Source organism: Coturnix japonica, chromosome 5 (genome assembly GCF_001577835.2).
Source record: "Coturnix japonica isolate 7356 chromosome 5, Coturnix japonica 2.1, whole genome shotgun sequence".
Lineage (NCBI taxonomy): Eukaryota > Metazoa > Chordata > Aves > Galliformes > Phasianidae > Coturnix > Coturnix japonica.
Window position 1 is genome coordinate 43169959 of NC_029520.1, and position 13743 is coordinate 43183701.

The window sequence follows — 13743 nt, forward strand, 5'->3', positions numbered from 1 at the left end:
ATATGGCATAAAACTGAGAGAACCTGAAAAATTTCATCTTCAAAATGATAGATATGGACAGTCCTTCCTCCACAAAGTAACCTTCAATTATTAACAGCAGGACTTGTGCTCAGCAGAGTAAAATTTTTCCCACTATCTGAAGTGAAGCTCCCTCCAACAGTCATGGTTGATTCTCGTTCTCTTATCTTATACAGAGACATTAATTCTTCCCTAGCACACATAAAACTATTCATATAGAGGGAACTCTTCACCTACAGAGAAATATTCACATACACACTGTTAAAGTCAGGTTCAGGATCTCACTTACCCAGACACACACACAAAAAGAGAGAGATTCAGTGTTAAAGCATCTGCTTGTTCCTTAATTCATGCTTTTGCAGGAAAACATATTGGTCTGTGGGTTATGTAAGCTAACTTATAACACCAAGACATTTGTGGTGCTGTGAGTGCAAAGACTAAGGATAGTATACTCATAAATGAGGTTAAAGGAATTACTCCCATGCAACTAGCTGTGAATCCAGCCATCAGAATTAAACGACAAGTTGTCCTCATCTTTCATTTCTTTATAGGCTTAAAAAATAATGGAAGAGTTTTATGTCTCTTAATCTTATTAATTACAGTTCAGGTGGAGCTCTTATTATTTTCAGATACAATATTCAACAATTTTGTGTATGGACTATCTGCGAATGTAAATGTCAATTGGTGTGTACCAAGTCTACGCTCTGTAACATCAAGGTCTATGGTACCACAGGGGCCCCTTAGTATGCAAATTATTGACACAATAGAACACAGCAACTCTTTTGAAATCATTATGTTTTATTGTGTCAGGGTCTAGTTGAGGACTCTTTAATCTAAGGATTCTTGAGAAGATAAAATCTAATAGTTCCTCTGGAGCTATAAAGGTCTCTGATGTCATAGGCTATTTGGACACTCCTTATTACAGTATGAAGATTATTAATACTCTGTGTGCAATGAATTTGTGACTCCTTTGTGGTCTATTGTGTCTTTCTACAATTTTATAAGCTTGGTCATTGGGATGGTATGTGAGTCTCCACCACACACACACACACACAAAAATAATACTGAAGGAAAAAAAAATCTTTCCCTTTGCCATCCATCTTGTAAGTAAACTTCCATATTTTATTGGCCTGTGTGTTAAAAAACAACAACAACAAACCCCAAAAATAATGCAGTGTATAGAGTAGTGTTTTGAAACACTTTATGAGAAATTTGATTCGGATAGATTCACTTTGCATTTAGTTTTGAACAATTGTTGTGGCCAAACATATTTCATCTGATGGTGTCAGTGGAATTGTGCCCAGTGTAACACTCATTCCAGGCAAAGCAACTTCACTCTGTAATTCTTTTTATGGAAATTACTCTCAGCATTGTCCGGGTGTCCGTGTCTGTGCATGTCAACATGAATGTTTTACTACTATTAGCTGCAAGTTTCCCTCTAGATCAGACACTGAAGAGAGTAATAACTAAAAAAGGAAAACCAAATACAGCAATTTACATTTCAGACTGATGATCTGCCTCAAAACCAGAAGCTCTGAACTCTGTTCCATCTCATAAGCTCTAGGAGTTCTTGCTGCGTTTCCCCAGTGAATCTGGAATTTGCATAGCTATGGACTCACAACCCTTGGCTTAACCTATCCTAAATCTCTTTGGGACTGATACTCAGCTGAGAGCCAGGATTACTAGGATTTAAATATATATCAAATGCAAAAGTGAGGAGTTAGAGCAATTTCTGCAGCAGCTACACAGGGTGAGCCTTCATGATGTCTGACAACTGAGTCACTGCCATTTCTCAGCTGGAGAGATATAGGGCAGGATTTTTTCATTAGTCAATAAGTGGAATAAGTGGACCCGTATATGCCTATAAAACCTTTTTTTTTTTCTTTTTCATTATTGTTCTCTCTTACCCTAAGTTTCTGTACTCTGAATTTGTATATTTCTAAACCTGAATTTCTATAAATATGTTGATATTTTCTGATTATTTTTTTTTTTTCTATTTTACCCTTCAAGCTGTCTGAAAAAACACAAACGTTAGTAGATATTTATTATTTATATACTACCAGGCAAGACCATTGTTCTATGTGCTACACAAACTCAAAAAGAGAGTCTTAGAGATCAGCAACAACAGGACAAACACTTGCTGGTCAACAAGACAGCAGCTTCCTTTATGCCGTGTTTTTGGCAGGGATTATAGCATATGCCTTTCAAGAAAGGACTTCAAAGCAGACAATGTGAACACCTGAAGCATATTAACCTGCAAGGCATGGCAGCAGGAAGGATTTGTTTTCAAATTTAAATGATGGAGATAACATTCTGGGCTGGGGACAGCAACCCAAAAGAGAAACCCAGGTGGTAAAGGCAGATGGGAGGATCTTTGGAACTCATGAGAGACAGCTTACATTTCACTGAACATAGAGAAAGCTATTGGCAGATGAAGGAGAGGACATGGACAGTGAAATTGTCCCAAATAATAATAATAATATTATTAATAATAATAATAAAAATCTCCGAGGGACATCTTAGGTGAATGTTGCCCGGCAAGACTGAATTTGTCAAAGCCAGAGACAGGAAAAGTTGCATTAGACCAGAATGCAAAACAATAGGAACATCAAGGGGAATATCACTGTGTGAACATTGAAAAGAAGTCATAATCTTATGACAACATGCAAAAAACGTGGAAGATCTGAACCATACAGAGGTGGTGTTTCTTTCTTTTTCTATATCAGCCTTTTCTTGCTGTGCAGAAAGTTTGGAGAAGGAAGCCTTTTTTGTGTGACCTCCATAGCCAGCAGTATCAAACTGCTGAACCCTTTTTGTGTAGTAAAGAAAATCCAAGGGGACTGTTGCAGTTTTTTTTTTCTCTGGAAGTGGCAGGCACAATTTCTTTGGGAAGCAAGGATTGTGGGTGTCCATTGTGATTTCAGCCTTAAGACACTTTGCAGCCTGTGGCTGAAGTACAGCAGCAAATTACTTTCTCATTGTTGTGTAAAAGGAACCATCAGTGTTTTATGCAAACATGCCTCAACATCACCCTTAAACTACCTCCTCTTACATTATATTCACCTAAATGTGTGCACCTTTAAATTCATTACGAAGTTAATGTTCGGTAAAAATAGAGCAAAAAAGAAAATGGGTAAGGTTCCTTTAAATCTTTTAACCATTTAGCGGCACTCAATGCACTGTTATATGTTTGGAGATCTTCCAGAGCAGCAGCATGCAGACCCTGCATGTGGGCTTACCTGTCCCTTCTTTCACACAGAAGAAACTGTTCTTGAAAGCTGTTCTGTATAAACTCAAAATCTACCTGTTTGTTCATAAAGTACCAGAGCCATAAGAATCAGGAAGCTTAAAATATTACCCTTCCCTTCATGGCCATTTTTAAATAAGCACATTCAGAAGTCCCTTAACGCTGGATTTTGGATTATGCTGAAGCTTTACTACTTTTTCTTCTTGTTGGAATATGCAACATTTTCAAGATCCCCAGATTCAGGGATTGATATTCTTAAGTTATTATGATCAAATATCTTCTAGTTGAGTGATCAGCATTTGCTTTCTCTCAGACTGTGCTTGTTTGGATTAAAAATATGTTCCTATGGCAGACCAAGAACTAAAACTAAACTTTGATAACCATACAATTCATGAAATCCACAGTAGTGGAACTTGAAGCTCTTTGCCCTTGAGATAAGTGAGGTTGTCTTTACTTAGTAGAGTGCATTTGGGTTCTACATTTTTTCCACTCCAATGTTTTCTTGGTCTAATATATAACCACACATCATGTCACTACTCAAGGTACTAGCTTAGACGAAGAACTGATGAACTGATCACACACTACACAAAACATTCCAGTCCTTGACTCCTTTCTTTTCTGCTCCTCTTTGGGAAATATTTAACAAAACGTGATTGGAGATTTTCTAGGTTTCTAGATTCGATCCTCTAGAACAATTCTTTCCATTAATTATTACATTTTGTAGTTTTTCATAAAGAAAAAGAGTATACAAAACTAATAGATGATCCAAATTCCAACTCCATTCCAAAGATTCAGAGACCAAAACTATTATAGACACTGAAAGACCTGTCTTTTTCCTCACCACTACAGTCTTCAACATAAATATAAGATGCTTGTGACATTACACCAAGTATGACATAACATCAAAAGAAAGGCTACTTCAATTTCAGACTATTTGGAAGCCATGGCAGAGAAACATTTTGGGTCAATTAAGCAGTAGGAAACTGATTCATGACAACCAATATGAATTTCCACAGTGTAATCATCCACCTAAGCTGGCTGTGCAGACATCCTTCATAACCAACAGTGAAAATAAATATTTCTTGGGCATAATTACTTACTTTCTTTTAAAGAAACCATCTCAGACATGTTAATACCAGAACTGATGCCCTGTAGATATGCTTTTGTCTCTGATCAGTTCCTAGAGTCCAGATTAGGACTGTTCAAATTGTGACGTTTCCTTTTTTGGAGGTTGAAGCAGCTGGAGATATCTTTCTGGCAATGTAAGTCCAATTCAGACCAAGTTTTGTGTGGTGCTCCTTCATTACCTGTACCATGATAGCCTGATGGGCCATTTAACTTTCAGAACAGTCGTGTCTTCTCTTTGTTAACAAAATAGGAATTGGCTTTATATTCTGACCTATTTTAGTGGTACATTTTTCTTCCAATATATTCAGTGGCCTATGCAAAACAAACAAACAAACCACTTAAATTTAAGTGAACTATACAGTCTATTCTAGTTCAGCAAAGCATTTGATTATGTAAACGAAGTTAAGCAGGTGTGGAATTCATCACTGAATTAGAGATATAAGATATCAGTGTAAGAAAAGTAATTTTCAGTGTGCCTGTTCACTGACTTGATGTTTCATAAGGTGAACATAGATATGTCCCTGAAAACCAGACAAGATATTCGCTGCATTTTTTTTAAATCTCCAGTTACACTGGGGTTCTGGGATTCTCTACCACAGACATGTTTTAATGAGACCCAGTTAAGTCTCCATTAAAAGATTTTCATTAACTTTCATGGGACTGAGATTAGGCTTTTGGCTGCCAAGGCTATAAATCTGTTCAAACAATCTTAGAGGAGAGGACAGGAGAACATAATCACCTGACAGATATTCATTTGCCATAAGGAATGTGCATCCTCTACTACCTCACATATTCATGAACTGCATGAGCTGTGGCATAAATAAACATGAATTATCAAGAATTTTTTATTTTCTGGCATTTAAAAAGCAACTGAAGGAATACTTTCATTGTGTACAGTCACATTTAAAATCAAACTTTTGAAATAAAAATAAAAAATCTGAATATTTTCTTATAGATTGATTAAGCAAATTTGGAACAAATTAGATAAATTTAGAAGAAAATGATAGACAAAATATTGAAAGATATGAGTGAGCAAATGAAAAACAACCAGTCTTACTACATTACAGCATACTGTGTTTGCAAGAAGAAAGGCCATTAACAGATATTCATGAGATAAATAAGGTATCTCATGAACATGAGACAGCTCTTATTAACTCGTTCTTCTTCAGTTCCTTATTTTGGATAACCTAGTTTGATGAGTAACAACATGCAGTTTTTTTCCAAATTTGTAGTTTCACAACAGTCAATGTCAGCTGCCAATTCCCTTTTTCATGTGTAATAATTCCAGTGTATGCACTGCTCAGGAAAGAAATTTTTTCTTCTAAAAATTACTTTTTGCTTTTATAGCACTGCACGTTTAAAACAGCAAATCAGAAGCAAACAGAAACAATTTTGGATGTTAATTCTCAAATGTTGGGAGTTTTTAGAATCAATGAATCACAGAAACACCAAGGCTGGAAAAGATATCTAAGATCATCCAGTCCAGCCACCCACCTATCACCAGTACTTCTCACTAAACCATGTCCGTCAGCACAGTATAGTTTGATTAGGTAGCCCATGAAAGCAACATGTACAAATTTCAACTGAATCTACTTTTCAGACTTAAAGTAAACCATGTAAGAAAATGCAAAAGAACAACTGCAGTAGAAAATTCTAAAGGGAAAACATTCAAACTTCTGAATCCCTAAAAAACACATACAGAGTGATCTCTGCCTTCTTCACTGAGGAAGGAAATCAAAATGTAAAGATCTGTTTAAGAGAAAAAGCCCTTTCATATCTTGGAAAAATAATAATAATAATAATAATAATAATAATAATAATAATAATAATAATAATAATAATAATAATAATAAAACGATCAGAATAAAAGAATGCATTTGAGCAAATTATTTGGTCTTTGAAAGTAAAGGTAATTCTTTACTTTGCCCGTTATGAATGCAATTATTTCTATTACTTTTACTTCAGCAATGCCTTGGGGCACCATATGAGATCAGATCCCCTTTGCAAACACAGTGGGAAAGTTCTTGCCTCAAAGGCACTGCAGTCTAAATAGACTACACACAGATAGGATGAAGAAGGGAACAGAAGCACTATGGTGTGCTCAGATATTATACAATAGACCACAGCAGATCTACCAACAGAGGTAGTGCCCTTATATTCACTGCCTTGACCAGATTGGCTCAAGAATAATGTCTCTCACGTTGAGCTGCAAATATACATGGCAATGTAATGCCAAGACTTAATGTGAACCATACCTCTGGTGAGAGCCCATATTCATACACATAAGCAACATAAGTTTTGCATGGTCAAGAGCGTTTTCAATTTAGGAAAAAAAAATGTTACAGACTTTATCCTTTTAGCATTCAGCCCTTATAGCTTATTTATAAGCAGTGCCTGAATCTCAAAATGACACTTGGAGCTCAGAGTACCAATAGCAAGCAGAGATTTGCTTACAAATAAAGCCAATTGATTCCTAGGGGGTTCTCTTTGAGCACTGCGATTAAGTCAGTCTTGTTATGCTGGAAAAAAAAAAAAAAAAAAAAAAAAAAGCATGCATATTTATTTACGAATGGTTAACTCCATAACTTCATACCTGACCAGAATGCAATTATAAGAGATAATAAATTCTTCTGTCCAGCATGTAACTGCCTTTATAAGGACACATCTCTGTCAGGGGATTTTGTTGTTGTTGTTGTTGTTCATAAAACAAATGACAATAAGATATACAGGATGACAGATTTTTCAAATTTTGTATGAAAGTTGCTTTACACAGTATTAAGGACCAAACTGTGACACTTCTCTCATTCTGAGTCCTTCATCCTCACTGCACAAATCCTCAAGTTAACATCAGAAGACTGTTGTTTGAATTTGACTTTCTATAAAGCAAATCTAGCATAAGTTAAATTTGCAGAAGTGCTTAACAATTAGTCTTATCCTTTCTATAATAGGAATACTGACAAGATGCATTTCTGTAAAGTATTTCTGGTACAAGCAGTCTTAAAGATGTAGTCTATAAAGTTCTAAAGAGGACCCAAGAAGAGGATTTGCAAGATGAGAAAACAGCCAGTCAGCTCAGTTTCACTTCCAGCAAATAACTACTTGAAGACTGAAAACGCAAATTAAATAGGGTGGTGTACCTTGCAAGCAAAGCTTGCTTTCTTTCACTTGCTTCCTTAGATTATTGGGTTTAATGAGGTGTCTTTGTCATCCAGAAAAAATTTATTAGATTTCACTAAGGAAGTCACAAAATAATTCCAAAAAGGCAAAACAGTGTATGACATAGCTCTGTGCCCAAACCATGCACTGTCAGTTCAGACTGATTCCAGGAAGTGCCCAGGATCAGGAAAAAGATAATCATCACCTCACACAAATGGGAATTTTTGCTGGAATGCTGAGGCTGGCTCTCATGGAGTCAAACTCTCCACCCAGGTTACTCCCTGAATTCAGCCTACAGCTTTATCTAGAACTGGTTATTCCAAACTCAGCACTGGAGGATAAAGCCTCCTTTTTTCTTATTTCCCCTGTTAAGTACTCCTGTGTACTTTTCCCAGACTAAACAAGCAACCCTGACCTGCAGCCATTTACTCTAACACAAACAATTAACTTAAAGCATTTGTCCTAACACGAATTCTGGCTCCACAACAACCCAGCATTCCTATGGGAAACAGCCCAAATTAATAACAGCCTTCTTTCAGCAATACCTGAAGTGCCCTCTCTTAAAAGAGAGAGATAAGAAAACATTATTTTTTTTTCTTTTAAACTTCTTTCCCCCCCACTCCTGTCAACTAAAACAATTGATTTTGGGACAAAAATGACCACTCACGGAACACCTATGGTACTCACTGTAGTGAATACGATCATCATCTATGTCCCTTTCTCACACCACTTTTTTTCTTTTTTTCCCCTAATAAATCATGACAGTTAAAGCAATAATCAGATTTCCAATATAATAACCTATTTTCACACGCTCTCTACATTGTTTTTGTGGACTCAGTCCAAAAGAGATGTAAATAAAATGGGTTTATTCCCCTTACTTCCTTCAAAGTTTGATCCAGGTCCATTTGACATTTCAAATCATACAGAGGAAAAAAAACAAAAACAAAAACAAAAACAAACAAACAAACAAACAAAAAAAAACCATGGGTTTGTTTCCATAATTTTAAAAATAATCTTAGAATTGTTTTGTTCCTCTAAATCCATCTGCTGGTCTAATCACATTAGTGGCCTCTCCCAGGTCCCATGAGATGAGCAAAAAGCCAACATCTGCATATCTCAGATGCTGATCTTAGTGAGAGATGTCTTCTCCTTCTGAGAACTCTTTGAAGTCACTGTTCATTTTAAGACTAATAAACACTGATACCAGAGAAAGTGTGTGTTCTCTATTTTCCCACTCTTAGCAATATACCCCCTATCTTCTCCATTAAAACACGTTTAAAAACTACATTTAAGAGTCCTCTGCCTTCAGTTACCTTCAAATCCCTCTGTGCAACATCAGTGCTTTCTTCATGTGTACTTCTACTGAAAAATGAAATGTCCTGTGCATTCACCAGAGACAATTTCAGTTTTGAACCATTCTGTTCCCTCCCTTCATAAACCCAAGAAAAGTCTCCCCAGGATAGGGAAATATAAGAATAGGTAATTTCCTGTTTCCTTGTAGAACTTCTTTTTCTTGCTGTCTTTATTCAGCTGGTACCAATTAAACTCTGCTTGCATTCAGTCTGTTGAGGTGAGGAGAGCTTCAGAACTTGATTCTGTGAAAGTTAGGCTGGATTATTCATGAGTTAGTGATTGGACTAGATGACCTTAGTGGCCTTTCCATACTTAATGATTCTATGGTTCTTTTCTTTGTCCTGCTCTGAATTCTGCTGATTTCAAAATCTCACAATATTTATTCAACACGTATTTTAGATTTTACCCTCTCAGCTACTGTTGTGGTCCACTACAAATGGAGGGAAACAAAAACAAAAACAAAAAATAAACAGAAAAAGCACTTGGAGTACGACAGTATATTCTGGGACACATAAGTCCTTCATTTCTTGCTGAAGGTTCCATTTGCAATGATAACATTCTTCATCCATGAAAAAAAAAAAAAAAAAAAAAAAAAAAAAAAAAAAAGGAAAGAAAACTTTCATAAAGGGCAATTCCTCTTCAGGAGGAGGGGATGAAGAGCTAGACTGGGGAAGTTCTCATTGTCTGTAGCTCTGCTTTCCTCCCAAGTTCATAACCCAAAAAAGGAAGAAAGCTCTTTGCTCAGGATATGCAACACAGGCAATGAAAAATTGGAACAGTGTGCATCAAGAAGGCTTGGAATGGCAAAAATTATGTAACTCAGTCATAAAACAGATGAAAAAATTAGACTTAATATTCACTTCCTTTTTCAGAGTTACTCAGGTAAATTCCAGTAAACAACACGGTAGGTTTTACCTAGAGGTAAAAGTTTCCAAATTCCTTTTGTTACAATTTCTACTACTACAGAATTAAAATAAAAATGTAAAAACTGTGACTTCTTTGGTGATGTTAATTTGGAAATCTGAACCTCTAGAAAATTTTTCCCTGGTTTCAAAAATCCCACTATTCATATGCCATAAATAAAGAGTGTTTCTATATGCCAACTAAATGCTGCTTTGCCAGTCTTTCCTTTTGTGTCTCCTAATTCCTTTAATTTACCTGTACAACCTTAAGTTCGCATTCCCATATATATATACTTTTTTAATTCTACATATTAAAATCTTGCTCCAGGCTCCTCCTGTGATCATCCTCTTCCCATTTATCTTTCAGACAGCAATAAAAATATGTAAATATGAAGCCACAAAAACTGTATTACTGTAATGTTAAGGATGTGACTAACACCCGCAAAACGCCAGAGGTTTCAAAGTCAAGGCTGCATGTTGAGCCTGAGTCTTTCAACACTCATGTTAAGTAAAATTCAATTAAAAAAGCTCTGATGAGTTGCAGATAAGATTATTTTACTACCACTACTACTTGTAATAGTTGAATTATGGGAGTGCTCACAACGTTAGCAGTGTCCATGTACCAGGGGCCAGAACCACAAAGGCAGATGAAATGAATAAAGCTGAAGTTTGAAGGAAGCAGCAAAGGGTGATTAAGTAGCCATCACAGCATATCTTTCTCTGTGATACTTCTGATCACAGGGTCAGCAGAAAGCAGCTTAAGGCTACTCTAATTTCCATTAACTGCCAAAAGTCTCAGAAAAACATGAGGATCAACAGTGTATGTGTGTGCGTGGGGGGAGGGGGGGGAGGGTGTCTAAAGCTAGTAATATCTTTTTACAAACTGAGGATATACATTACAAGGTGTTTGCTAGTCTTGAGAACAGCATCCATTAAATAGACAACATGGGCAAATTTCCTCAGTATCTGTGATGCAATATTAAATACAGGAAATGAAAAGGAAAAAAAAAAAAAAAAAGAAAAAAAATGAAGTGCCTAGACTCTTCTAAATGGAAAAGAATTAGTACTTTCACATCTGCGCATTCATTTACACAAAGTAAGACCAAATAGAAAGATCACAATGCTAGCAAGTGTAAGTGTTAAACTGCAATACTCTCTGTATACTATCTCATATACTTTACAATATTAACTGATTACACCTCCCACAGAACATTTTCAAGTATATATTACTATCTATAATTTACAAAAACGGTTTTAAGTTACTTGCCCAGGGTTGCAAAACTAGATTGGCCTGATCAAATATTCTATCCCAAACAATATATGATAATCCCTTGCTGGGTAAAGCAGATGCAATGGGAAACAAACTTTGCCATTCTCCTTTGTATTTCCAAGCCATCTCCAAATCCCTCTGTTGGGACACAAGGAAGAAAAAAAGAAGAAAATAAAAAAAAAAAAAAAAAAAAGAAAAAAAAAAGAAAAAAAAAAGACAAAAAAGAAAAAAAAAAAAAGAATTACTTAAGGAATGATATGTGAAAAAATTTCAAAAAGCAAATTAAAGGAGAACTTATTGCTGAAAAGAGTAATGTTGATAGCAGCCTGATAAAGCCTGATTGTCCGAAATGTGTTACTGTTCTAACAAATTTATTGAATTGTGTTCAGGTTTAAGTAGGGGAACGGCATTATTCTCAAGGAGGTGAAACATACGAATTTTAATTTTCCTAAGTGGTTTATAGGTTGATTGAAAGACATACTCCTTGATTCCCTGGATAGCAACTGTAATCAACAGTTAAATGTTGCTAAAAATATTTGTAGATAAAAAAAACCTACAGTTTGTGAAAACATTAGTTTATTTACTGTTAAAGGAGTTACAGATATACGACATATTAACACTTATCTGCTGTTTGCAATTTGCTACAAACTGCCCTCTTCATTGGAGGGAAAGCTTTGCAGAATTGGAGATAATAATTTATTGCTTTTTATCGGCCATCTTTGAAAATCAGTCCCTGAAGTCCTAATTAACTAATGTTAGTGGTTTAGTAGCTCTTGGAGTAAACAGTATCAGATCTGAATTACAAATGGGCCTATCTCTGCCCCAAACCTGTGTTCGATCTCTGATAAAGAGTGAAGTCGTAAAGGCAATAATTAATTAAAGCAAGGTGTTTTCTTTATAAAGTTCTGCTGTGCTATGATTGCTTAGTGAAGAATACTCCATTTTTCTCCTAAGGACAATGTGAAAAAAAATAGTAAAAAGCAAGGCAAGGCAGATCTCAAGTAGGAATAATTATCCCTCTATATTTTCTATGTTACTTTTGATATTTAAGTTGTGGAAAAACTTCTAGCAGAGAGTAAACTTGACCAATAATACGAGAAGCAAACAACTAACTCAAAGCAGTCACACAGAATTCTATAATAGCAAACTGAAGGTACTACTTGTTGCTGCTGTCAAATGCAGAGTGTACTATGTTCTTGAAAACTGCTTTATATGTAGAAGGAAATGTGAAACCAGCGCAGGTTGTTCCCCAGATATTAGCACCTTCCTCCATTGTGTGTTATTCCTCCACCCAAGAAACCCCCTGCTAGCTGGCCTTTCAGAGAAAAGAAAACCAACTACGTATAGGCTGCATTTATCTGTTATTTATTTATTTGTTTGTTTGTTACACTGCTTCGTTTTCAGCAGAAAAAAAAATGGCAAGAACATTCTCATTTTGATAGGGAATTAACATTTAAATGTGGAGACATGAATCTAGCAGCAACCAGATATGTACCAACAGTTGTGTGATCGCTTATCTCAGCAAAGAATATTACAAAAGAAGGAATTCTGCTATCAGCACTCCGCATAGCTATAAACCTGTGAACTACATAAAACAGAATAGTTATTCCATCGGTTACAAAACAGAACGTGTTCATTTGCCTTGAAATATAAACAAAATACATGAGTCAATTTGCAGTGACTTATTTTAAATTCCTTCCCCAATAATCCCACACAATGTACAACTATTGAAATTGTCGTGGTTTAATCTTGTCTGTTCTCAAAACCACAATAAATATCTTGGTCACGACCTTAATGAAGTTCATAGTTCTGATTTTGATCTTCTATTAACTTTCCACAAGTCAGGAGTTCCTCTTGACTTAAGCTAGCATGCAGGGAGATGAGAGTCAGAAAAATATCTGGAAATCTGCTATAGATCTCTCTGAGCATAATTCAGCACTGCACACACACACACAGGTAGCTTTTTGGCTTTTGTTGATTTTGTGGGTGTTTTTTGTTTTGTTTTGTTATGTTTTGTTTTTCTGGCAACTATTGTGGTCTCCTTCCTAAAAGGTTGTGAGAGGACATAGATTCAGACATGCTGGAATGTAGTCTAATCTCATCATTTTGATCTTTAGAAAATAAAGATGTCTTTATTTACTTTTCTTTTTTATACACGTTGTCTTTCAAAGTATAAATACTTTAAAAGAAGGAGAGAGGGGTTGGAAATAGACAAAAAAAAAAAAAAAAAAAAAAGGAAAAAAAAAAAAAAGAAGACATTGTTTTAATTNATTGTTTTAATTGTCTAATCAGCTCAACCTTTGGAAGAACAACCCTAACCCTTGGACAGATGCCAACAACTGCCATTTAGGTATTTACATCTGTTTATCCTCTCAGTCAAATGTCTTTTGTCTTAGGTTTGACATGGGAGTACAAATGTTCTGACCTCTACAAGCGGTTCTCAAACACTGGATAAAAGACTTCTTTTCCCCTTTTCTAAAAGGATGAACACACACTTTTACCCTCCCTTATTCCTCTTTACCAGTTTTACGCTTCTGAGGCAGTTGTTGACAAGACCTGCATAATTCAGTTTATGTGTGTGACTAGAATTTCTGAAAAGGCTCTGCTGGACTTTTCAGCTAGGCTAAGTTAACCCTCTACAACTCTATCCGAAGTCTCCAGTATATTCT